This window comes from Microcebus murinus, chromosome 13 (genome assembly GCF_040939455.1).
Source record: "Microcebus murinus isolate Inina chromosome 13, M.murinus_Inina_mat1.0, whole genome shotgun sequence".
Classification (NCBI taxonomy): Eukaryota; Metazoa; Chordata; class Mammalia; order Primates; family Cheirogaleidae; genus Microcebus; species Microcebus murinus.
The window spans coordinates 64,314,378-64,341,427 of NC_134116.1; the positions used below are offsets into that span (position 1 = coordinate 64,314,378).

Here is a 27,050-nt window from a genome sequence, read left to right on the forward strand (position 1 = left end):
GAAGTAGTGATACAGGGAACATGAATAAATCTCACAAATACAATGTTAGTGAAAAACAAACAGAAGAATACATACTACCACAATTTTATTTATAGAAAGTTCAAAAACATAAAACCAACGTACAGTATTTGAAAATCAGAACAGAGGTTGCCTTTGGGAATGAGCAATGGATGGGGACATGGGAGAGGCATGAAGGGAGTTTCTGGGGTGATGGTACTGTTCTATGACTTGACCAGAGAGACTATTATATGATGACTACCATCATTAAATTATTCACTGAGCTGTATAGCTGTATAATGATTATATATGCACTTCTCTGTGTATAAGATACTTCAATTTTTTTTTTTAAAAACAGGTTCTTGCTCCATTGCCTACGCTGGAGTGCAGTGGCACAATCATAGCTCACTGTAACCTTGAACACCTGGGCTCAAGTGATCCTCCTGCCTAATTTTTATTTATTTTTTGTAGAGACAGAGTCTAGTTAGGTTTCCCAGGCTGGTCTCAAAACTCCGGGGCTCATGGGATCCTCCTGCCTCAGCCTCCTCCCTAAAGTGCTGGGACTATAGATGTGAGCTACCATGCCCAGCCTAAAATTATTTTTAAAGTTAAAATTACCACGATTATTTCAACTGATGCAGAAAAACACCTGACAAATTCAACAACCCTTCAAATAAAAACAGTCAATAAATTAGAAATGGAAAGAGTCTGCCTCAACATAATAAAGGACATATACGAAAAACCCACAGGGAAGATCATACTCAACAGTGAAAAACTGAAAGCTTTTTCTCCAAGATCAGGAACTAGGCAAGGATGCCTACTTTTGCCACTTGTATTCAACACAGTACTGGAAGTTCTAGTTAGAGTAACGGGGCAAGAAAAAGAAATAAAAATCATCTATATTAGAAAGAAAGAAGTAAAATTATCTCTATTCACAGATGATATAATCTTATACATAGAAGACCCTAAAGATTTAAAACAAAAACCCTGTTAGAACTAATAAACAAATTCAGCAAAGTTCCAGGACACAAAACCAAAACACAAAAATCAGTTGGGTTTCTATACACTAACAATGAACAATCTGAAAAAGAAATTAAGAAAACAATTCCATTTATAATAGCATCAAAAAGAATAAAATATTTAGGAATAACCCTAATCAAGGAGGTGAAAGACTTGTACATTGAAAACTACAAAATACTACTGAAAGAAATTAAAGACACAAATAAATGCAAAGTATCCTTTGTTGGTTTATTGAAAAACTACATATTGTTAAGATGTCTGTACTACCCAAAGTGATCTACAGGTTCAACACAATTCCTATTAAAATCCCAATAACATTTTTTACAAAAATAGAAAAATTTATCCTAAAATTCATGATATTTCAAGGGACCCCAAATAGCCAAAACAATTTTAACAGAGAACGAAGTTTAAGAGCTCACACCTCCTGATTTCAAAACGTATTACAAAGCTACAGTAATCAAAACAGTGTGGTACTTGCATAAAGGGAGACAAATAGACCAGTGAAATAGACTAGAGAGGCCAGAAATATATCCTTAACATATAATGCCAAATGATCTTTGACAAGGGTGCCAAGACCACTCAATGGGGACAGTCTCTTCAACAAATGGAAATCAGCATCCTCATGCAAAAGAATGAAGTTGGACTTATCTTACACTGCACATAAAAATTAACTCAAAATAGATTAAAGATCCAAACATAAAAACTAAAATTATACAACTCCTAGAAGAAAGCATAGGGGTTAGCACCAAAGGTATCAGAAGAAAAATAAAAAGAAAGAAAACATGGAGGAAAAGCTTCATGTCATCAGACTTGGCAATGATTTCTTGGATATGACAGCAAAGTACACAAAACAAATAGATAAATGGGACTTCATCAAACTTAGAAATTTTTAGGAAGAATCAGAGTACACAATTCAACAGAGTAGAAAAGCAACCTAAGGAGTGGCAGAAAACATTTGCAAACTGTGTTAGATTGGGCTGCTATTTAAAAAAACCCACAACACTCACTGGGTGGTTTAAACAATAGCTATTTATTTGTCATAGTTCTTTCTGGAGGCTAGGAAGTATAAGATCTAGGTGGTAGCAGATTTGGTTCTTGGTGAGGACCCTCTTCTTGTCTTTCAGATGGCTGTCTTCTCACTGTATCCTCACATGACAGGGAGAGAATGCTCTGATATCTCTTGCTCATCTTAAAAAACCTTAATCATGGAGTATTCACCTTCATGACCTCATCTAAGCCTACTTATTTCCCATAATTATCTTCCAAAGTCCCTACCTCCTAATATTGTCATATTGAGGGTTAGGGCTTCAACATATCAATTTTGGAGAGACACAAATATTTAGTCCATAACATTACATCCCAGCCTCCCAAAATTAATGTCCTTTTCATTCTATCCCACAGCCCCCAAAGTCTTAGCTCATTCCAGCATCAACTCTAAAAGTCCAAAATCTTAGCTAAATATAATCTAAATTAGATATGGGTGAAACTTTAGGTATGTTTCATCCTTAGGCAAAATTCTTCTCCAGCTTTGAACCTGTGAAACCAGGTAAGTTATGTGCTTACAAAATATTAATACAATGGTGGGACAGGCATAGGATAGATACTTCCATTCCAAAGGGGAGAAATCACAATTAAGAAAAGGGTGACAAGTCCCCAGCAAGTCCCAAACCTAGCAAGGCAAATATACAAGGCAAATACCATTAGATCTTAAGGTTCTAGAATAATCATTCTTGATTCAATGCTCTGCTTTCCAGACCTACTAGGGCAGAAGTCCCACCTTCCAGAAACATTGGAAAGGCAGTATCACCCATGAGTCAGTGATGTGGACCATTCTCTTTGCTTGGTGGAGGCCTGCCCAGGTAGCTCCCTGCTGGGGGGCCTGCCTGCCTTTTAAAACCAAGGTGGAGGCAGCCTTCCTCCCTGGGCCCGGTCACTTTAGGCCTGTAATGAGAATAGCAGCTCTGATGATCTCTGAATTGCTTTTGGAATCCCTCTTCCCTTTTCTTAAAGGATAAGGCACAGCCTTTCTTCATTCCATCCTATGTTCTTTTTTAATACCAGCCGGCAGTATTTCTGCTAGTATTAATTCCTTCTCTATTCCTGGCTTCTGTTGAGATGGCTAATTAGGTCCATGGTTCACATTCACACTAATCTCTTTATCAAATGGTCAATCAGCCACACCCTTGTGTTCTCTTCCAAACATTCTTTCTCATTTTTGGAATATGAACAAGTTGATAATATTTCAAATCTTTAAATTCTGATTCCTTTTTGTTTAATAATTCTTTCTCCTATTCATTTCTCTCTTCTCACATTTTACTACAGGATAAGATCCCTTATCAGAAATGCTTGGGACCAGAAGTGTTTTGGATTTCAGAATATTTGCATAGACATAGTGAAGTATCTTGGGGATGGAACCCAAGTATAAACACAAAATTCATTTATGTTTCACATATACTGTATGCACATTGCTTGAGGTAATTGTATGCAATATTTTAAATAATTTTGTGCATCGAAGGTTTGAGTGTTTTAACTGTGATCCATTACATGAAATCAGATTTAGAATTTTCCACTTGTGGTATCATGTAGGCATTCAAAAGTGTTAAATTTTGGAGCATTTTTGATTCTGAGTTTTCAGATTAGGGATGCTCAACCTGTATAAGCAGTGAAGAGAAACCAAGCCACTTCCACTCAACACTTTGCTTAGAAATCTCCTTAGCAAAATATTCAATTTCATAGTTCAAGTTCTACTTTCTACAAAATACTAAACCATGAACACAATTCAGCCAAGTTCTTTGGCACTTTATAACAAGAATCACCTTTTCTCCAGTGTTCAAAGACATTTTCCTTATTTCCATCTAAGACCTCATCAGAATGGCCTTTACTGCCCATGTTTATACCAACATGCTGTTTGTTCTTGACTATTTATGTGTCCTTGAAGAAAACGGAGGCTTTCTCTTCAACTCTTTTTTTTGTGAGCCCTCACCAGAACTGCCTTTCACAGTCCCTTCATAGCAATCTCAGCTTTTTCTAGCATGCATACCTCAACATTTTTGCAGCTCCTATTCATTACCCAGTTTGAAAGTCACTTCAATTTTTAGGTATTTGTTACTGCAATCCCCCATTTCTTGGTACCAATTACTGTCTTACTCAGCTTGGGCTATTATAACAAAATACTATATTGTAGGTGGCTTAAACTATAGAAATTATTTCCAACAGTTCTAGAGGTCAAAGAAGTACAAGATCAGGATGCCAGCATGGTTGGGTTCTTGGTGAGAGCCCTCTTTCTGGCTTTCAAATGGCCACCATCTCCTTGTATTCTCACATGGTGAAGAGCAAGTAAGCTCCTGTTTCTTCTTCTTATAAGGACACTAATCCCATCATGGGGCCCACTGTTGTGATCTTGATCTATATCAAAGTATCTCCCAAAGACCCTCCTCATCCAAGTACCATCGCATTGGGGATTAGGGCTCAACATATCAAGTTTGATGGGATAGAAACATTCAGTCCATAACACTATTAGGTATAGAAAGAGTACTGTGTTTTCTCACTTTGTCAATGCCGTAGTTCTGAATCTGTTCTAGTTTCCTTACTCATGTATTCTGCCAGTTTTTCTTCCTTAAATTTGTCATTTATATCCATCCATTCTACCTAAATCTGTCCTATTCTAAGAATGCTTCTGTTATAATGACAATAGCTTAGACCTAGAATCTAAGATAGACAGCTCATGAGAATGAGCTTGGCCCGGGGTTTGAAATTTCAGCTTTTCTTGCCTAAAAAGCATATGGGAAAATGCAAAGCAGGATTACTCCTTGGATAACAGCCATAGCATAATGCAGGGAATCCATAGGAAAAATATGTACATTTAGGTTGATAAATCCAATGTATCTTTCCAGTCTATTGATAGGTCTAATCAATGAAGCTAAAAATTAAAGGACTCCAAGGCCCTGTCTGAAACCAAAAGACTATCATATCCAGTTGTCCCTTGGCCCTGGGGAATTGGTTCCAGGCCTCTCCCTGCCAAATTTTGGTATTTTGAATACCAAAATCCATAGAAGCTCAAGTCTTTCATATAAAATAGTATAGTATTTGCATATAATTTACATATATCCTCCTGTATACTTTAAATCATATTTTAAGTTTACTTATAATACCTAATACAATGTAAATGCTACATAAATAGTTGTTATACTGTATTGTTCAGGGAATAATGACACAAAAAAGGTCTGTACATGTTTATTACAGATGCAATCATCCATTTTTTTTTTGTTCGCATATTTCTGATTCATTCTTGACTGACTCCATAGATGTGGAACTGCACATATATGGAAGGCTGACTTTTCTCCAAAGAGTATTGCATTTAACTCTAGAATTAGGAGTATTTAAAAATACACATATGAATAAAATATGAAGTAGAAATATTAAAATTATAAGAGCGATTATATCAAGATGGTAGGATTATGTGGATTTTTAAATTTTCTTTATTTTCCAAGGTTTTTTGTAATGTGGATATGGGTATACCACTGTCTCCCATCCAGATACTAACCAGGCCCAACCCTGCTTAGCTTCCAAGATCAGATGAGACTGGGGTATGGACATAGATAACTACTATCATCCAAATTTTGATTTAAAAATTAACAGTGTTGAAGAGCCATTGTTAACCAGACACATTTGGCTTATCAACCATCTAAGTACTCTTTAAGTAAAATTTCAATAAATTTTGCTTGAAGTTGGACTATATCCAAATTACCTAATTCATCTCATGAACTGATACCCTAAAATGTATTTTTCTATTTCTCTCTTTTTCATTTTTTGGATTTTTTATCTTCTAAACTTGACTATATTAGATTAAAAAAAGGCATTTTAAATCACCTGTAGTGGAATTTCCTGAGATGAAAGTCACGGGAGTCACTCTGCAAAATCATCCTATCATTTCTTATCGGAAACCTAAAACAAATATTTCACAGATTTTATATAACAGTAAGAAAAGGATATTAGATTATTTTATATTTTTTGCAAGACTAATTAATTCTTTGAATTACACTCTTTGACATTAATTGTACTCCAGAAAAATGGCTCTTATTAAATGCATTGTTTCAGTTCACCTTAAATTTCCACATCTTAATTTGAATTTTTATGAAGATATAATAGGCAATTTTCCTTTTTTCTTCTATATTTATAAAAGAAATTTATATTCACAGAGAAAGTAAGAAGGGAAGAGAAGGATGGTAAAGAGAGAGTGTTATCAATCATTTAAATGATATAAAATAGACTAAAAAATAAGATAAGACTTTATCATTCAAAAGACTTATAATTATCCTGCTCTTTGTTTTTCTTTCTGTCCCCAGTGCTTTTTCATTTCTTTGGACATTGGAAGTACTAAAGAAACACTGGTACAAGATTTCGTACAAGAAAAGACTGCAACTAAGAATATTATGCTTAAAAAAGAAATAGAGGCAGTCCTCAACTAAGAAATAGGCTGCCTTCTAAGATGTCATTAGACGTTAGATACATCTGGAAAATATTTCCTCATAGAAACATTGTAATAAGTAATAATTAGGTTCTCAGAGCATGCTGTAAAAGTTAAATTTAACCTGTATCTTTTTCTTAAAATTTTATTGTAGAAAATCTCAAACATACACCAAAATAAACATAACAGTATAATGAACCCAATGTACTTATCACCCCACTTCAACCATTTCAACTCATGGCTAGTCTAGTTTCATCTATACTAGCTCCCACTTCATTCTGTTTTTCTGTTTTGCTCCCACTTCTTTCTGTTTCTTTCTGAAACATATGCAGGCCATTCCATAATTACGTTTGCAAATATTTCAATATGTATCTCTGAAAGATAAGGACTTATTTTTTAATACAACCACAAAGTATTATCATACATAAAAATTAATGATTACTTAAATCATCAAATATGCAATCAAGTGTTCAACTTTTATCTTACTTTTATTAAAATTTGTTTGAATCAGGATTCATATTAGATGCACACATCACTGTTTGCCATGTCTTTTAAAATCTCTTAATGTAAGAATTATCCATTTGATTATGACTTATATAATAAAATGTTTTAAAAACCACTAATTTGTGTCTGTCCTTAAAAAGTGACATAAACATCATGTAGAACTGACAAATCTTTGCATCTTGAGATTTCATGAGTTAATCAATGGAGGTAACTTGAGAACATTAGCAAGATCACATTTTAATACTCTATTTTAATTTGACTGGAAAAATCTCAAATAACCAATTTCTAAGATTAACAAATGTAGTATCAACATAGTCTTCTACATCTTTATTCATAATTGCTATTAAGATACTAAAATTTCCTTCCATCCACTATTATTTCATCTGAGAGGACATTCTGGGCACATTTCACTTCCTTGTACAAAAATTTAGAAAGGGGTCATGTAAGGAATTTATGTATTATGAAAATTTTCGAACATACAGGAAAGCTGAAATAATTGAACAGTAAACACCCATATACTTGCCATCTAGTTTCTAAAATTGACATTTTTCTTATCACATGTATTCTTCCACCCAACTTTTTTTTGATACACTTCAAAGTTGCAGATGTCAGTACACTTCAGCCTTAAACACTTCTCCATGTGTCAGTAACTGGAATTGTTTTTTTTTTAAAGAAATAAAATGTACATATGATGAAATGTCCAAAACTTAAGTGTGCTACCATGTGAGAGTTTTTGAAATGAATTCTACCACTACCAGTATCAAAGTATCTAAAGTCCTATTGTTGCTCTAAGACCATGGTCTTCAAACACTGTCTTGCATCAGAATCATTCATAAGGCTTATTAAATGACAGACTGCTAGGCCACCCACCTGGAGTTCTGATTCAATAGGTGTGTGGTACAGCACAGTAATTTTTATTTCTAGTAAGTTCCCAGGCTATACTGTGCTGCTAGTCCCAGGACCATACAAATCTAAGACTAATTTTTATGTAAGTATTAACTGATAAAGAAAATGTCCAAGTTGATAACAATGTAAGTTATACTTCATTCTTGAAGGCCCCATTCCAAATGTGAACACATTCTAGTCCTAAACAGATAAAAATAGTTGTCCGGAGGAGAAGAAAGTGTCCATAATCAAGGATTTGAAATTACCTTTGGATATTTCAGCCAAATCAATATACTAAGAGAGTATGCTATACTATACTCAGATTGAAACTGCTATTTCTTATAAGTTAAAAAAATTGGAATTTCAAAATGTTCTTGGGAAATGACAGAGTAATGAGTTAAATGTAATAAAAAAAACATGCATCACACATTTACAATGTGTCAACTACTTTTGATTTTTAAAGTAACTTTATTGAGGTATAAGAGACATACATCAAATTGCACATGTTTAAAGTGTACAATTTGATAAATTTTGACACTTGAATACACTTGTGAAACTATTAGCACAATCAAGACAATGAACCTACCCATCACCCTCCAAATTTTCCTATTATCCATTTGTAAAATGCCTTTGCATTTCCATAATGACTAATGATGTGATAATTTGCCATCCACATATCTTTTCGATAATCTGTTCAATTCTTTTGCTCATTTTGTTAGTTTTCTTCTTATTACTGAGTTTTGATAGTGCTTTATACATTCTGGATATAAGTCCTTTATCAGATAAGTGATTTGTAAATATTTTTTTACCAGTCTGTGCCTATTTTTACATTCTCTTACCAATGTTGAAGTTTTAAATGATGATATTCAGTTTATCAATTTGCTATTTTATGAATGGCGTTTTTGGTGTTGTACCTAGGAAAACTACCTAATCCAAGGTCACAAAGATTTTCTCCTATGTTTTCTTTAAGAAATTTTTAATTTCAGGCTTTACATTCTACTTGTTCTATTTATTACTGACAGAACAGTATTAAGATTGTTGCTAAAATTGCATATTTGTGTATACAGTCTTTGATTTATGGTTCAACTTACAATTTTTTGACCTTAATGATAGTGCAAAAGCAATATGCATTTAGTGGGAACCATACATTTGAGTATTCAACCATTCTGATTTTTACTTTCAGTATAATATTCAATAAATTAAATGAAATATGCAGCACTTTATTATAAATTAAGCTTTGTGTTAGATGATTTTGCCCAACTGTAGGATAATGTTAAGTGATATAAGCACATTTAAGGTAGGGTAGCCTAAGTTATGACGTTAAGCAAGTTAGGTATATTAAATGCATTTTTGACTTATGAAATTTTTAACTTATTATGGGTTTATTGGGACATACACCCATCATAAGTCAAAGAGCTTCTGTATTTCTCTTCGCAGTTCTATCATGTCTTTGAAGCTCTTTTATTAGATGCATAAAAATTTAGGATTGTATGTCCTCTTTATCCTTGGTAATATTATTTGTTCTGTCACCTAACTAATATGTTGATCTAATATACTGATCCCAGCTTTCTCTAAGTGTTGGTATATCTTTATTCACCCTTTTAACTTACATGTGTCTCTATGTTTAAAGTGGATTTCTTGTAGATGTGATATACTTGGGTCTTGATTTTTAAAAATCTAATCCAATAATCCCTGCCTTTTAATTGTGGTGTTTATACCATTCATATGTAATGTGACTGTTGATATGGTTGGGTTTATATCTACCATCTTGCTATTTATTCCATATGTCAGTGCTACCCAACCTTTTTGGCACCAGGGACCAGTTTTATGGAGACAATTTTTCCATGGGGTTGGGGGAGGTAGAGTTCTGGTGGTGATGCACCGAGTATTCTTTGTTCCCTTTTCCTGCTTTATTAGCTTTGTTTTGGATTATTTCTTACTATACTATTTCATCTGTCTTATTTGGTTATAGGCTATAATTCTCTGTTTTGTTACTCTAGTGTTTCCTTTATGGTTTATAAAGCACGTCTTTTACTTATCAGTCTATGTTCAAGTAACATTACATTACTTCAAGTATTAGAGCCTTACAACAATAAATCTGCAATTTCTCCCCTTTTGGGCTTTTTGCTCTTACTGTACATCTAACTTTTACATATGTTGTAAAACCTACAATCATTGCATTTTTTTTTTTTTTTGAGACAGAGTCTCGCTTTGTTGTCCAGACTAGAGTGAGTGCCATGGTGTCAGCCTAGCTCACAGCAACCTCAAACTCCTGGGCTCGAGCGATCCTTCTGCCTCAGCCTCCCGAGTAGCTGGGACTACAGGCATGAGCCACCATGCCCGGCTAATTTTTTTTTTATATATATATCAGTTGGCCAATTAATTTCTTTCTATTTATACTAGAGACGGGGTCTCGCTCTTGCTCAGGCTGGTTTTGAACTCCTGACCTTGAGCAATCCGCCCGCCTCAGCCTCCCAAGAGCTAGGATTACAGGCGTGAGCCACCGCGCCCGGCTTCATTGCCATTATTTTTATGTTAAACAGTCAACTGTCTTTTAAAGGTGTTTAAATAAGAAAAATATTGTACATATATTTGCCCATGTAGTTAATCATTGCTGGTACTCTGAATTCCTTGTATAGGTCAAGGTTCCCACGTGGTTTAATTTTCCTTCTGCTTGAAGGACTCCACTTAACATGTCTTATAGTGGAGTACCAAAAGTGATGGATTCTTTCAGCTTTTATATGTTTGAAATCTTTATTTTGCCTTTGTTTTTGAAAGACAGTTTCACTGGGCAAAAAATCCTAGGTTGACAGTTTAAAAAAAAATGTTTTAAAGATATTGCTCCATTGTCTTCTAGCTTACATAGTTTCTGATGCGAGGTCTAATGTTACCCTTATCTTCGTTGTTTTCCTTTGGCTGCTTTTAGGATTTTTTTTTTCTCTTTATCACTTAAGTGATTTGATTATGATGTTCCTTAATACAGTTTTATTCATCTTTCTTATGCTTATTGTGCTTTTTGTGCTTCTTGGTTTATAACTTTAATTTGGAAAATTTTGGATCATTATTTCTTCAAATGCTTTGCTGATTCATCTTTTTTTGTTTTTGAGACAGAGTCTCACTTTGTTGTCCAGGCTAGAGTGAGTGCCATGGTGTCAGCCTAGCTCACAGCAACCTCAAACTCCTGGGCTCAAGTGATCCTCCTGCCTCAGCCTCCCAAGTAGCTGGGACTACAGGCATGCGACACCATGCCTGGCTAATTTTTTGTATATATTTTTAGTTGGCCAATTAATTTCTTTCCATTTATAGTAGAGACGGGGTCTCGCTCTTGCTCAGGCTGGTTTCAAACTCCTGAACTCGAGCAATCCGCCCACCTCAGCCTCCCAGAGAGCTAGGATTACAGGCGTGAGCCACTGCGCCCGGCCTGATTCATCTTTTAAAAAAATTCTCTTTTATTTTATACAGTTTCTATTGCTAGGTCAATGTCTAATATACCAGTAAGTCCATCTCGTGTGTGTTATCTCTGACACTAATATTTATCTAAAAGACATCTCTACTTAACATGTTCAATGTTTCCTTTGGCTTCTCCAACAGTCACAACTATTTTAACGATTATTAATTCATCTTGTGTGTCATGTGAAGGCTACTTTCAAGTGATTGGTTTTTCTCCTCATTATGGTTTGTATTTTCCTTCTTTGCAGACTTAGTAATTTGAACTGAATGTAAGACATTATAAACATCACTTTCTTGGCTGCTGGATATTTTTGTATTCCTATAAATAATCTTGAGTTTTGTTCTGAGATGTAGCTAAGTGACTAGGAAATAGTTGGATCCTCTTGAGATGTGCTTTTAAGATGAGTTAGGCAGAACCAGAGTTACATTTAGTCTCTAGTCAATTTTCCCCCATTACTAAGGCAAGATTCTCCCGAATACTCTATCAAATGCCTTGTGAATTATGAGGCTTTTCTACTCTGGCAAGCAAGAATAGGTACTTTTTCTGGCCCTGTGTGAGCCTGAATACTGTTCTATACAATCCTTTTAGGTAACTCTTTCCTTAGCCCTGGGTAGCACCCTTATGTGTAGGCATTTATGAGTACTTGATTGAATACTTAATGGGAACCTGCTCCAGATCTCTAAAGTCCTTTTTCTGTGCAGCTCTTCCTCTTTCTCTGATACTCTGCCCTGCAAACTTTAATTGCCTTGGATTTCCTGGACTGCCAGCTCTATTTCCTCAAATCAGGAAATCCATTGGAACTTAAATGGGTTCCCTCTTCCTCTATGTGTCCTGGAAACTTTCTCCAGGCAGTAAGCTGGGCCAGTCATAAGGCTTGCCTTGTTTTCCTCCTTCTGTTGCCTGATGTCTAATGTATTTAGTACCACTGTTTCATGTATTGCGTAAAATTTTTTTAGTTGTTTCAGGCAGAAAAGTAAATCTAGTCCCTTATACTCCATCTTGACAGGGACCTGAATTCACTACTTTTAATTTTTAATGTACCAAATGGACAGTAGAAAGATGAATAAATGTATCAGGAGTAGGACTCAAATGGCTATGCTTTAAAAGTATGATTTATTTGAAAGTATGGTACAGGGTTCACCACTAGAAGCCAGTGTAGTGTGCTTTTGATATGTCCTGAATTAACAGAAAAATTGAAGTTATTTATATTGGGCAAATGACACACACAATTCCTTGGCTTTTATTTTTGTGTTAAGACTATGAGTTACTTACTAGCAACTTGTAGAGTGAGTTCTTATTTGAATGTATCATCTATAAACTAAAATTAATACATTTCTGGAGTATACTAAGGCCTCTAATTCAGGAGTTTACTAAGACATCTGGCTGCCATGCAACACAGGATTCCTACAATTTGTAAGAATACTTTTGCTATCTGTAGCTCTATCATCACTGTTCTCTTCAAATGGTCCTGGTTTTCGTGCTGTGAACTCATGGTTTTCAAGTCTGATAGCTCTTAGATATAAATTATTACAAGCTTTTCAATTATAAATTACCACATTTTAGTTTTATTCTCATATTCAATTTAGATTCTGGAGAAGTTTGTTTACTCATTCCTACAGTGTACAATGATACATAACTTAGACTAACAATATTTTTGGTTTTACTTTTAGCTTTGTTGATAAAGTAGGTGTATTTATAAATGCTCCAATTTGGTTTGTATGGTGACATTTCATCAGTGATGTGCTGTTTATGAATTGATACTATTTAAATAACTTACAATGTATTTTCATGAAAGTGCAGTCATATATTTTTATATATAGGGCAGTTATTATAGCCATAGTTTTGTAATATAATAGGTTGAAACATAAGAAATTGCCATTGAAGGTAAAAAATTTACAATATCAGCAATGTCATAAGGTTTAACCTAATAAAAGCAAGTATACATATTCACAGTCTTATAAGGGAAACAATAATATACATACATTGCTAGCGACAAATTACTATAAGTTATTTATCTTATTCTTCTCCAATACCATTGTTCTCTGGAAAGGCAGAAGGGGTAATATGAGTAGGATGTGTAGTCTTCACTCTTGTATGCTCCCTAAGTAAAAGGAGGTTTTAAAAGGCAGGGGGCATTGAGAGCCACTGTCATTACCCTCCTTAGTCAGATACACTAAATATAACTTAATTTAATTAAGCATTTAAAAGCTACAACCCCCGATTCCCTGCTAAGAAATTACACCTTAATACTAACACGAAAATTTTGTTAAAACAGATTTCAAAGGAAATCTTGATCAAAAATACGTCACAAAGATACACGCAGTCAGGAAACTATAGAAACAAAAGAGAAGGAATTGCTTTCAAGAAATCAACCCAAATGCATTAAAGGATTGATAGTATGCACAAGATTGATTTTTAAAAAAGTAACATCTTCTTAAACCCCATATACAGCTCTAGGTGTTTGATGTCTTCAAAGCACATATGCTACACTTAGAGCCAAAATGTAATTATATCTGGAAAAATTCTATTTTCATCTCTAAATATTTCATTGCCCTTTTTAGAAGTACTAGTTTTTATACTATAGATTGTTAACTTTGCTCTTTTACAATTTCAAATTCCTGGTTACATCCATCAGTGATTTTACTGAAGGCCAAACCAGCAGTATCTGTATATTTTCTGGCCACAGTAACACTGTGGCATCTAAGTTCACAACAGAAGGGTTTGAATTCCTGTGTAAATGCTACTATATTACTATAAATTTACCATATTTAACATGTTTCCTTCATTAATTCCTTCCAAATAGAGAATTTTATCATAAGAAAGTCAAGAAACATTTATTTTCCTTAAGAAATCTGTCTGTATTTTAAACCCATCTTTTTCTGAGCCAAGCAGATTGTTTATAAGTATACGACTATACCTGGGTTAAAAATTATTGCCTTTAAACATACTCATCTTCCCCCATCATATTTTTTTTAATCTTCCTTCTATTTACAGTCTTCCTCTCAAGCTGTTGACTCCTCTCCTGATGTCTATCACCAACTATCTTAAAATATTAGGTTCTAATATTAAAGGTGGGGATCAAAATGTCAAGACATATGGGACTTGAAAACAACTACATTAAAAACTATAATTTTATATTTAAAAAAGACAAATACTTTTATAACAGAAACTCAGAAAATAAAGTGCACTAAAATTGCCTTGGCTGGCAGTTACGGTTACAAAGGCTTTGAATCACCAGTACAATTCCCACTTCTTTAACCTATTCTAACACAGCTTCAGACCCAATAAATATATTGAATTGCTATTTCTAAAAGCACCAACAATAACTTCAGACACCAACTGGGAAGCTTCTGCAAGTGGAAGGTGCCATTAAAAATTAAACAGGGAAAATAGACATAATTCAAAGCTGTCCAACCAAAGGTATGGTCCTAATAAGGACCAGTAATGACAAACCCTCTTATGTTTTATCACATTTGTTACATCACAAAAGTTGTACTTGCTTATACTTAAAAATATACAAACTTTATTTTTAACTCTTTCCTGTCCCCAACTTCCATTTCCACAGCTAACAACTGTGGTGTGTACCACAGTTTTTTTTCTCTGCACTTACCTGTGTATTAGGTTTTCTGGAAGTAGTTGTTACATAAATGAAATCACATATATTCCTTTTGTGCATTGTATGGTATTGGGTGTTGCTTGTTTACATAAAATATCTTGAGAATTTCCTAAAGAAGTACATCTATAGCTATTTCATGCTTTTTCATGGGTGCCTAATACTCCAGGGTAAGGACATACCAAAATTATTTATTCTAATGATGAATGCTCAGATTACTTCCAGTTTTCCTCTATACATTTCTTCCTTTGCAGGGAATAATCATTTAATATTCTGTATGAACCTATAATAGTATTTCTATATATCTCTATATTAGAGATATATAGAAATAAAACTTCTGATTCAGAAGTATGCACATTTTAAGTTGATATTGTCAAACTTTTCTAAGAATATGAAGCTATCTATAATTTGTTCAATAGTATATGAATGCCTACTTTCCAGTTTCACACTATTATTAAGGTTTTCCAATTTTACTAGCAAAGATTTCTTGTAAGTCATATCTCATTGATGTTTTAAACTTCTCAGATTACTGGTGTGGTTAAATACCTTTTCAAAGCTTTATAGGCTACCTATATTTTTATTTCTAACAATTTTCTGCTTACATTCTTTCCCATTTTCTACCAGGTTATCCTTTTCATATTGATTTGTAGGCACACTATATACTTTGAATATTAATTTTATCTATTATTACATGTCCAATATTTTGTCCCAGTCTACTGTTTGCCTTTTAAAATAGCATCTAAGTTTGATGTCTCACTTAAAAGACCTTCTTTGCTCTAAATTTTTTTAACTTTACTTTTAAATCTTCTGTCATTTTGGTTTTTATTTATTGATAATTTAGTTCATCTGGAACTTAGTTTTGAAAGTATCATGAAGTAGGTACCTAATTATTTTTACTCCAACTAGGTAAGACAATTATCCCACATCATTTATAGGCTAGTTCTTCCATTACTCACTAGTTTATCACATAATTCTTCTTTATCCTTGGATCTTCTCCTGAATTCTTTATTCTATTCCTTTGATGAACACGCCTACTCCTTCAAATTCTTATTATTTTAATAATTGCAATTTTACAATATGTTTTGATCTTTAATGGGTATGTTCCCCTTTGTTATACTTCTTTTTGAAATTTACTTGGCTATTTTTGTATGCCCCTTTCTCAAAATTTGAGCCACCAATTTGTCAAATTCCATTTTTTTAAATCCTGTTGAATTTCTCAATAGAACTACTTTCACTTTATAGACTAATTTAATGAAAAGTGTCATTTCTATAGTATCAAGTTGATATATTCAGGAACATAATACTCCTCTATCCATTCACATCTTCTTGTGGTTTTATTCATATAGCTATTAATAATACACATTTTAAAAATTTCTAAGTATTTTATAATTTAGGCTTCTGGTTTTTCGCATTGTATTTCATAGTAGTTATTACTACTGTGTAAGAAAGCTAATGAATTTTCTAAGTTTATCTTATAGCCTGTTGGTTCACTGAAATCTTTTTTTTTTTTTTACCTTTTTTTTTTTTGGGTCAAGGTCTCACTCTGTTGCCCAGGGCTAGAGTGCAATGGTGCCATAATAGCTCAATACAACCTTGAATTTCTAGGCTCAACTGATCCTCTTGGCTCAGCCTCTCAAAGTGCTGGGATTATAGGCATGAGGCTCTGTGCCCAGGCTGAAATCATTTTTTTAACTCAAATCATTTCAGTTGACTACCCTGTATTTTCTAAGTAAGCAATCATATCAACTGTAAATAATAACAATGATATATTTCATCCCCCATATTTGGAGGCAAATTATCATTTTTGTTTCTTAATGCACTGGCTAAGACTTTTGGACTAATGTTCCTATTTTTAATGAAACCACTTCTAATATTTCACTGACATTTGATATAGATTTCTGGTAGTGACCCTTTATAAAGTTATTATTGATTAAGGGTTATCAGGGGACGGGCATGGTGGCTTATGCCTATAATCCTAGCACTCTGGGAGACAGAGGTGGGAGGATCGCTTGAGCTTAGGAGTTTGAGACCAGCCTTATCAAGAGTGAGACCCCATCTCTACTAAAAACAGAAAAATTAGCCCGGTGTCCTGGTGCACGCCTGTAGTCCCAGCTACTTGGGAGGCTGAGGCAGGAGGATCTCTTGGGCCCAGGAGTTTGAGGTTGCTGTGAGCTAGGCTGATGCCATGGCACCCTAATTATGTATTTTTCCTCTTTAATCTACTAGTATAGTGAATTACATTAATATGTTTCCTAGCATCATTACATTCCTGGATTCAACATATTAGAACTGGTATGATTTAACAATTAGAAGCCTAGGCTCCGGAGTCAGAATGCATGGGCTCAAATCCCAGATCTTTCACTAACTAGTTGTATGATCTTAGGCATGTTATTTAACTAATCTGTGCTTCAGTTTCGTTTTGGAAATGGTGACAATAGTATCTGCCTCAGAGGGTTGTTTTAAGGTAAACTGATACATGTCAAGTTGTTTGGAACAGCACCTAGGAGATAAAAAGTGTTTAATACACATTAATTATATTATTTACTGAGTGTCTTGTATTTGCCAAGCACACAGAATACAGCATTGCAGCGGTTGGCAAACTAAGGCCTACAGACCAAATCTGGCCTGCTGCCTATATTGTAAATGAAGCTTAATTAGAACACAGTCACTCCCATTGTTTATAATTTATTTATGGCAGTTTTTTGGTCCTATAGCACAGTTTAAGTAGCTGCAACAGAGCCCATGTGACCCAAAATGACTAAAATATTTACTATCTGTTCCTATATCAAAAAAATTGCCAACCCCAGCAGTACTGTTCAAATTTAAGGAGTTCACAGTCCAATAGTGAGATAGGTAAATAAAAAAAAATATATATATATATATATATTTACACTACAACATTATATATACTATCCAGATAATCTGTGAGTATTATGGAAACATATGGCAGTTAAGTACTAAAAGACAAGAAGGATTCGCACAAGTGAAGAGAGGCAAGAGATGAGGTATTTTATTGACTTTTTATTTAAAAACATGTGTTTATTTACAAGTCATCTCTCATCCTAGTCTGTGAATTACTAGAGGGAAGGGAATATGACATTCATTTTTGTGACATTCTAAGTATCTAGGAGGTTTCAACAAATGATGGACAAATGAACAATGAGAATAAGAATAGGATACCTGAGTAAAAATGATTAGAGATGTCTGTCAAAGTTCTAGATATAAATATCCTATGGTAAGCATTTTACCTGTCATGTGAAATATAAATGGGCTCTATCTTTTAATCCTCGTATTAACAACAGACTATTCTAAGAGGCAGCAACTATTATTACTCTACTGTAAAATGAAGAAACTAAGGCTCATACAGGTAAACTAGTATGCTCATGTTTATATACAGCCAGTATTGGGAAGAAGCCAACAAACAAATCTATCTCTGTCAAATGTAAAACATATGCTTTTTACACTATACTACAAAGTTGGAAAGTAGTAGGAATTGATATAGTAACAGGACACCAACAGGGTATGGACTCTCAAAGACAGACAAAGGAGATTATAATTGATGCAATAGTAATTGTGGTGTGATTTTAATTTCTAGAATTGGGATATTAGCCTGGAAGCAGCCTAAAAGATGGTTAGAAGGACAGTCGCCCCTACGTTTTACCTAAAGTCTACTCTATCACATACATTAGGCCAGTTTTAGTAAGGTTTGAATGATAAAAAAACTGGTGGCATACTATAGCATTTAAGGAATACTGAAGTATCAGAAACAGCTGGTTCTGAAAGTTACTAAAGAAACAAAATGGTACTTCACAAACTGTTACACTAAAATGTTTTTTAAAAGTATATATTGCAAATGAAAATAGTACTTGGAAAAATCAAGTCGTAAGAATAAAGCCATAATGAGAATGTCTGTCTTAAGAAAACCACAAAATCTAGAAAATTTAAACATTGTGAAATCACAAATTATACAGTGGTTTCACTTTTCTTTTTATTTAGCAAATATTAAGAAAACTGATTTCAGTATAAATGAAATGACTATCCCTTCAAGCTAGTTCTCAACAAAAGTCATTGTTATATATTTCTGTAAAACAAAGCATATAAGTTTTTAAAGAAAAGTCTAAGCTCTGCTTTAAAATGTACTAAACTATACATCTGTTTAGAACCCTTAGAGAGGTAGGAAGATTTTTTTTTGCCTCCCAAATTATATGGTGGTAGGTTTACTAAAGAAAACTATATATAAAAATCAATTGAAGTAACTTCTCATTGGGGGATTAGATAGTGAAGCAATCATGTAACTTTTTAAAAGAATTCTGTCCAAATATATATTAAAATGTGGATTCTGAGAAAAACAAAAAATGTGAATTTCAGTATTTCTGATACAGCCTGATTAACACACAATCTGATTTATCAAATTTAGATGAATTTACACCAAGTTTTATTTCTAAGTATACATAATACTGCAAGAAGTGAGGGAGGATTTGGAAGTCAATCAGAAGATTTGGAAGTCAATCAGAAGTATAGTTTCATCTGTAAAATGAGAGTACCACCATCTATTTGACAGGTTTATGTAGGATTTTAAAAACCACCAAGTATAGGACCTAAAATCCAATGAGAGTTCAAGTAGATCTTATTACTATAGATACAGAAATAGTCTTCCCCTTGAAAAAAAGAAAACCATAAGGAATGCATGTTTTGCATATTTTTACCCCACTATGGAAAGAACAGCTGAAGTTGTTTGAAATAGATCAGTTTCCCTTGCAAAAAGGGACAGAGGCATTGGATATGAACTATACTGAAAGATTAACAAGAATGGAAGTTTTTATACGCATTCTGTTTGCCAGGAAAGCAGTTAAAACTTTTGGGTAACCTAACTGTTTATTGGAAACATACTATGTTTACAGAACTTTGGAGGATAACGCTTGAACTCAAGATTTCTGGTCATATTCATTTTTTTAAAAAGGCTGTATTGCTTCCAATATAGTAGTATTAACAAAGTATATACTTTAATCCTTATGATTTCCAACATCTCTTTGGGTTCTCACAATATTTGTGAGGAAAACAGGATAGATATTATTCTTCTTTTAAGGACTAGAAAACCAAGATTGAAAAAAACTAACCTGAAATCATATGGCTAACAAGTGATGAAGCTGGAACTAAGATCTAGACTTTTGAGTCATCATCCAAGGTACTTTACCTCCTATTTTGCAAACAGAAACAACTGGAATGGTGAGGCTGTTTCAAGCACTGACAAAAGGAGGGGGAGGGCATGAATTTCTCCTTAAAGCAAAATTTAAAAAGTCAAAATTTTAGTAGGTAGCAATTTATGAAGGCTGAGATTTAGTTCCAAAGGTTTATATTGCCTTAAAATTTAAGATTATATATATATAATTACAAAGTATGAAAAATGCTAATAATAAACAAAAGTACAAAAGTTTTGTGGTTTTGTTTTTTTTGTTTGGTTTTAATGTTTATAACAGGAAAAAGGAAACACCATTGATTCTATGCAGGCAACTCCCTATCTTAAACATCTTTACTTATTTTAGCACTTACTACTAACCCTGATATAAAGAACATATTTACTAATGCCAGCTGAATCAAAGAACGATCTTATGCAATATTCTTGCTTTTTTGATGCCATATAGAGTAAACCTAGCCAACCGATTCATGCAGTCATAACCTGAGGCACCACTATTCACCTGGTAATGGTACATGAACTACAGTGTGCTGAAGGAAAAAGAATTGCCTTAGAAATAAATATCTATAAATTTAAAAACATAAAAGAGATGCTTCATATAAATAAATTTTCAAAATAACTGATAATCTTAGTGGAAATATTTTAAAGAGATTTCTATTCCTAGGTCCTTTTTCCCTATCTTAATCTGCACAACCCAAGTTCATTAATGCAAATATCAATTATTAGACTGCTTTGTAATACAGTGATTCTTCCTGGAGTTACTGCAGGAGATTCCACTGTCCCTTTGCTAACTCATCCTAGACTGCTCTGAAAAACAAGATTTCCTACTGCCTGTTCCCTGGTTGACAGAGCACCCTAGCCAAGGTGCCAGCTGTAGTTTAAAAAAATGTAAAACCAGCATAGGCAGTTGCTATACCAAACCTTACACAAATTCTAAATCAAGCCACTGTGTAGCTATTTTCACTCCTGTAAGGCCTGGCTCAAAGGCTTTTCTTCTTTCACTTCCTAGTTCTGAGCCCTATTCTAGGCTTTTGCTAGAGGTTTGGTCACAAAATAACAATTACAGCAGTACTTATTTCTGCATATTCTTTACTTTTAGTATAACATAACAAAAAATAAATGTGATAGTCACAAAATACACCAAACAACCACATAGACAAAATGCTAGAAGATACTTCACAGTATGTGCTATATGGACAATTACTTAGCTAATTATTAGCCAGGAGTCAGCAAACTAGGCCCGCCGGCCAAATTTAGTTCACAGATGGCTTGTTTTTGTTTGGCCCTTGAGCTAAGAATGGTTTTTATATTTTTAAAAGAATGTAAAAAACAAACAATAAAGAATATTCAACAGAGACTGTAAATGGCCTGCAAGGCCTAAAATATTTATCATTTAGTTCTCTACAGAAAAAGTTTGCTGACCCCTAATCTAAGCTATATAAACCAATAAAAATAATCTATCCATTATACATAAAGCTTATACTATTAATATGTCATAGTAGATGTATAGTTCTTTCAGTGATAGGTTCCTAATGATACAGCCAAACTGTCTTGCCCAGTCCTGTCTATTCTTCTTTTCTTTTGACCATACCCTGGGGCTTAGCTAAAATATCTACCTAACCGTCTTTCTTCCTTCCTCCTAACACTTGTCTTTGGATGCTCTCAAACTAGTCTCTTTCCTACTGCTTCCAACTCTATCAACCTCTTTTGGAATGTCTTTCCCTTTGCTATCTAAATCCTTCCTAAGTTTCAAGTCTGACTTCCTCCAAGTGCCTTGCAGGGTTGTTCTAGCCCTCACTGGCATCACTTTCCTTTAAATTACAATTGGTACCACAAAATTTAATAATGCCATCTCATATTTTTGCTAATGATTTCCCCCCTTTGTATTAGTCTAGTATCTCTAACTAGTTTGTAAACTACTTGAAGGAAGGAACACATTAAACTGTGTTTATATCCCCACTTTAACAATATGTCATCATCTTGTAGGCACATGCCATCTCTCAAGTACGCTTCTCTATCTTAGAGAAAAAAATAGCCTGAGGACTGGTAATGGGTGATAAGTGATTAGAAATATCAAAAGATGATGCCCATGAAGGAACTTGTAGATCATAGGCTACACTGCAAACTTAGAAAGTATATATTAAAGACAAGCAAAATCAAAATAGTGGGATGATAGAAAGATAAGAATAAAGAGATAAAAATAGACTGCAAAATAATTATCTGAAATAAGACAAAAATAATAGACAATTATCATAGCTTATAATACACGTAAAAGAACAAAATTTACCTTTCAACACTATTGGCCACTAATTTTCTTTTAACAAGCAGCTCTCGACATTGATACACATGGGGGCTATATTTCTTGTTTTGCAATGTGATAAACTGAAGCAGTAAAAGACAATGGAATAGACATGTACAGTATTCTAAATCTTTGGATTTATAAGATTGTAAATTTATTTGAAGTCTGCTAGAGATTGTTAAAAAAAAGAAGGAAAACAAAAACACCAATCATTTATTGATTACCTGGCTAATAAAATTGGAAATCATGTGCATACCCCTATATCACTCTCAAAGATACCATCTAGACTATTTTTATAAAAAAATGCACCAAGAACGTTTAAAGAAAAAAACCCTTTTGGTTACTTCATCAAATTGTATTTTAAAAGGTACACAGCTTTGGATGTATGAACATTAAAAAAAATGTTCTAAAACAAGCATATATATATATTACCCATGAGTCTAAACTAAAAATGGACAAATTATAAAATAAAAGCTCTTTACCTAAGTAAAACTACAAAAGATAATGAGAATACTAATCACACATTTCCTCTTTTTTTGTAGGTTTAATACAATCTCTCAACCCTTACCTATGTTTGGCTGGTCAGGGCAGAGGGACAATTTTTTCCTTAATTAGCAATAAAATATGCTTAGTATTATTTGGTAGAAATTTGACAAGTAAAATGTAATCATTAAATGCGTGGTAAAATAAAATAAATCAGCTCTCAATTACTCACATGAAGAGAGGAAGTGATGACACAGATGTCACCAAAAAAAGATTATCACAGAATCTGTTTTTTCAAATATATATCATTCATTTGGGAGAAGCAAATTACCCTTATAATTATGCTTGACTGGGCCAATGTTAAATGTTCAGAATTTTATTTTTCCTGAACATTCAATGATTTGGAGGATTCAGACAAAAGGGAATATGGAGTTAATTCAGAAGCATACAGGTGGCTAAAGGTAGACAGCCTGGGATAAGGAATTTTCCAGTTAACCTACACACAGAAAAGTGACACATAATCTATGAAGGGAAAGAAGAAACACAGTACAATTAAATGTAATAGGGCTAAAAAATCTTAAATATAAAATTTAATATAAAAATTTTAACATGATTTTTCCTGTCAAGTCATCAACCCTTCTTCCCCACTAACTGGTATTATTAGTGATAGCAAGAATTAGTGGACTAAAAATCTAAAAGCAAAATTTTAGGTATTTTATAAAATAGGTGTTAAAAATCCCTCATCACTGTTTTCTCTTAGGCCCACCATCTGTTTCAGTGAGCACTTTATCTCATTACTTGAGAAAAATTAATTCAACCAAGAAGGTATCAAAAAGGCAAAGGACTCATTTCATTTGAACATTTTTGGGTGATTTAAAGAAAACGTACAAGATGGCCAAGAATTACATAGTTAGCAAATACACAAAAACTAAACATTTACCCAAACACATGATCAGAGCCACACAACTCAATTCGTTTCTGCCTAACATATGGCTCCAACTCCAGAGTGGCATATGTTTAGTACTGGTGCTGGTAACAGCATGATGATAAAATATTATAGTAAGAGTTCAACTGTTATTTCATTTCTATGATACAGAAACACATACACTTTGGTTTCAAGAACTAAAAACACACCACAGTAAGAAGCAAAATAATTACGCTGTTCAGTTTTTGAAGTCCATAGTCAACAATGAGGATTACACTCCCACCCCCCCCCCCCAAATAGCCTGTGATTCTTAGTTAATAGATGGTCAGACACAAAGGTGTCCAAAGGAACCTACGTAAAATCTCACAAAAGAAAATGTCCAATTCACAACCCCAGCACCCCCGGCAACCATTACATTCCCCCCTCTAAAATATCCCAAGGCTTGTAACGCTAACAGTTTAACAAAAGAACAATTATATGGCCCTATTCATTAAAACAGCCCCCTTTCTAATCACAATTTGACGACGAAATTATTTGTCCATTTTCCTTTACCTAACACATGACGTCCTTCCAAAGCCGTGTCAAAAGTTCGATGATCTAGGTTGTTAAACAGGGCGAGGACTGCAGCCTCCAGTCCACCTCCCGACTGAACAGGTGGTTAATTCACCCGGGGAGAGGAACTGCCAGGTAGTGGCAGCAGCTACACAGGATCAAACAGAAGGGCGGGTTTTCGAGGTTTTAACCCCAGGATGAGCTGGGGGGGGGGGGGGAACTCCCTCCAGAAAAGCGTTCAAGTTCTGCAGCTGCCTGGTGGCCGAAGCCGAAGGCGCGGCGGGCGCCCGGCGATCCTCCCGGGAGGACTCCGCGCCCGCCCCCGAGCCCTCCGGAGCGACGCGGCTCGCCGCCGGCCGCCAGGTGGGAGGCGGAGGACAAGAGGGAGCGCCGCACGTCCCCACCCCCCCGCCACCGCCTCCCTCGGGCTGGATGGCGCCCCCGGCCGCGCCCCCGCAAGCGCGTCCCGGCGAGGCTCGGCCCGGCAGGTGCCAGACAACTTGACGGGTCCCGGCCCGGGTCCCACTCCCCCTCTGCCCACAGCGGGGTGGGCCGGGCCCCTCGACGGGGCCGAGCCCTGCCCGGTGCCCCGGCCCCCAGCCCCAGCCTAACGGTTTTCGCGGAGCCTGCTCCCGGGCGGGACGCGGCTGGGGCAGCTCGATGTCCCCCGCCTTTTGCGGAGGGAGTGCCCGCGCTCTCACCTCCGACTCACGCCGTTCTGAGGCGGAGGAAGGCGGCTCCCTTAGCGCCTCTTCTTCGGGTTCCTGATCGTTCTCTCTCTACCTCAGCGGCAGAGCCAGCTCTCGGGGTCGCCGCGGCCGTTGGCGCGCTGACTGTTGAGGTTGTTTCCCGGCAGTGACGGCGCCGCCTCAGCCCCGCTCTTCGCTCCCTCTCCGTGTAGCTCCCGCTTTCTGTTTCACCCGAGGGACCACGAACGCCGCCGCCGCCATGCTTACTACGGAGCCGGGAGGAGGAGCCCGCAGTCGGCGCGCCGAGTGCGGCTGCGCGAGCCCCGCCGACGGCGCCCCCGGCCGGCCGGGACCCGGAGCCCCCTCTCCGCGCCCCGGGTCTCTCCCCGGAGCGCGAGTCCCAGCGCAGCCGCCGGCGCTTGGCGTCCGAACGCCCTGGTCCGATTCCCCGAGCGCTCAGAGCCCTCCCGGGCTTCCGGCTGTCTCCCGAGGCCTGGCTGCGCCTGCCTGGTCGTAGCATCCGCCACGGCCAGGCTCTGAGCCCACTCGGGAAAAGTGGAGTTAATTCACCCTCTTAGGGTCACCCACACAATTCTCAATCCACATTTTAAAAGATTCCCCTGAGACGCTCCGAGTCAGCCCATTTCCGAAAGCACCAGAACTTAACGCTAGCAGGTGCTTTTAAAGACACTCCCCCAAGGACTAGGAAGCCAACTGAAGTGGGCTTGGGTATTTCCAATCCCAAACATTTAGAGCCCGGGATCTGGATAGCAAGCACAAACATCTAGAGTTTTACTTCAGTTGAAAACGGGGGTAGGGGGATTAATTTCATGGTCTTTTCGGTAGCCAAATCGTGTGGAAACCCATTACCTTAATTTCTAACAACAGCACGAAGACTTACCAGTGAACGCAGCAGAGATTTCCTCAAACCTCAAGCAATTGGGGGCGCTGCAATAATGCCTATGGGCTGGCCCGGGGCTGCGTCTACAGTTCCCTCCTGAAGAGTTGAGGAGAGAGAGGGTAGTCCTGGGAAGGGGAGTCCTACCCCAGTAACTGTCCTTTCAAAAATGGTGACGGATGTAACTAAGCTCCATGTCTGAACTTTATTTCTGATTATTAATTGTGTGGCATTTTAAAATAGCGATTTACAAAACCATTTTACAGGAATCCCTTTAAAATGAACTTACTCTCTACTACATTCTTAAAGAATACAATGGTTAATGAACTCCTTTGTTGCTGACTGACCATCAGATACCCTGGCCATAGTTTAGGTCCCAGAGGATTGTCGAAGTATATAGAATCCTTATTTGGGCGCTCTCTTTTTTTCTCTTTGGAATGTTCTCATCACCTTTTCTAACGTCTGTCACTGCTTCTCATCTTCTCATTTGCCTCTTTATCCACTCTGATCCTCTTACTCTTTCTGCTTTACTGTTTATTTTTTACTCTTTTCTCTCTCTGCTGCTTTTCTTGTGGCTCCGGGTGATGATTGATCAGATGTTTTATACCCACAGCTAATGAGAGGTTCCGTTTCTTTGGTCAGTAAATAGGATAGTGACTCTGTATCAAGTAATATCTTGAGATATTTTCATTGCTCTTCACTATCAAAATTTCTTTCCCTGTGAGAGATGTTTGCTTTCAGTAACTTCCAGATTTGGCCCTCTTCCCGACAAAACTACTAGCAAGCTGGTCTTGGAATAACTGAATTATAACTGTGTATTGTTTTAAAATGTAAGGATTTCATCAGATTTTATCAGAATATGGGTAAATTGGGTGGCTTCTCCATATTGTTGTTCAACTCTGTTTGGTCTGAGACTAAACTCGGGGTTTCCAGACTTTAAGCTAGTAATTTCTTGCAATCTACCCCTCAAGATTCTGATTCCTTTGTTCTGAGTGGAGGCCAAGAAATATCATTTTTTAAAAAACCATATATTAAAAAAGTATGTTTGGGGCATACATACATGTACAGGCAGA

General features: G+C 35.8%; 1 protein-coding gene and 1 long non-coding RNA gene across 3 annotated transcripts in view; one reads left to right on the plus strand and one right to left on the minus strand.

The window, feature by feature from the left end:
* LOC109731362 (uncharacterized) overlaps window positions 1-6,447 on the plus strand; it is a 69,529-nt gene extending 63,082 nt beyond the window's left edge. Inside the window, exon 3 of the long non-coding RNA XR_012922464.1 lies at window positions 6,363-6,447. This is a non-coding gene — a long non-coding RNA (uncharacterized LOC109731362). The remainder of the gene's footprint in view (window positions 1-6,362) is intronic.
* FNDC3A (fibronectin type III domain containing 3A) overlaps window positions 1-25,231 on the minus strand; it is a 153,821-nt gene extending 128,590 nt beyond the window's left edge. The window contains exons 1-2 of one of the 2 annotated variants that reach the window (XM_076009458.1): window positions 24,391-24,588; window positions 5,887-5,961 (exon numbers count right to left, since the gene is read on the minus strand). The gene's annotated coding sequence lies outside the window, so the exon portion shown is untranslated. Of the gene's footprint in view, window positions 1-5,886; window positions 5,962-24,390; window positions 24,589-25,091 lie in introns of those variants that run through there. The other variant, XM_076009457.1, reaches the window with a different exon arrangement.
* Between the last annotated feature and the right edge of the window lie 1,819 nt (window positions 25,232-27,050).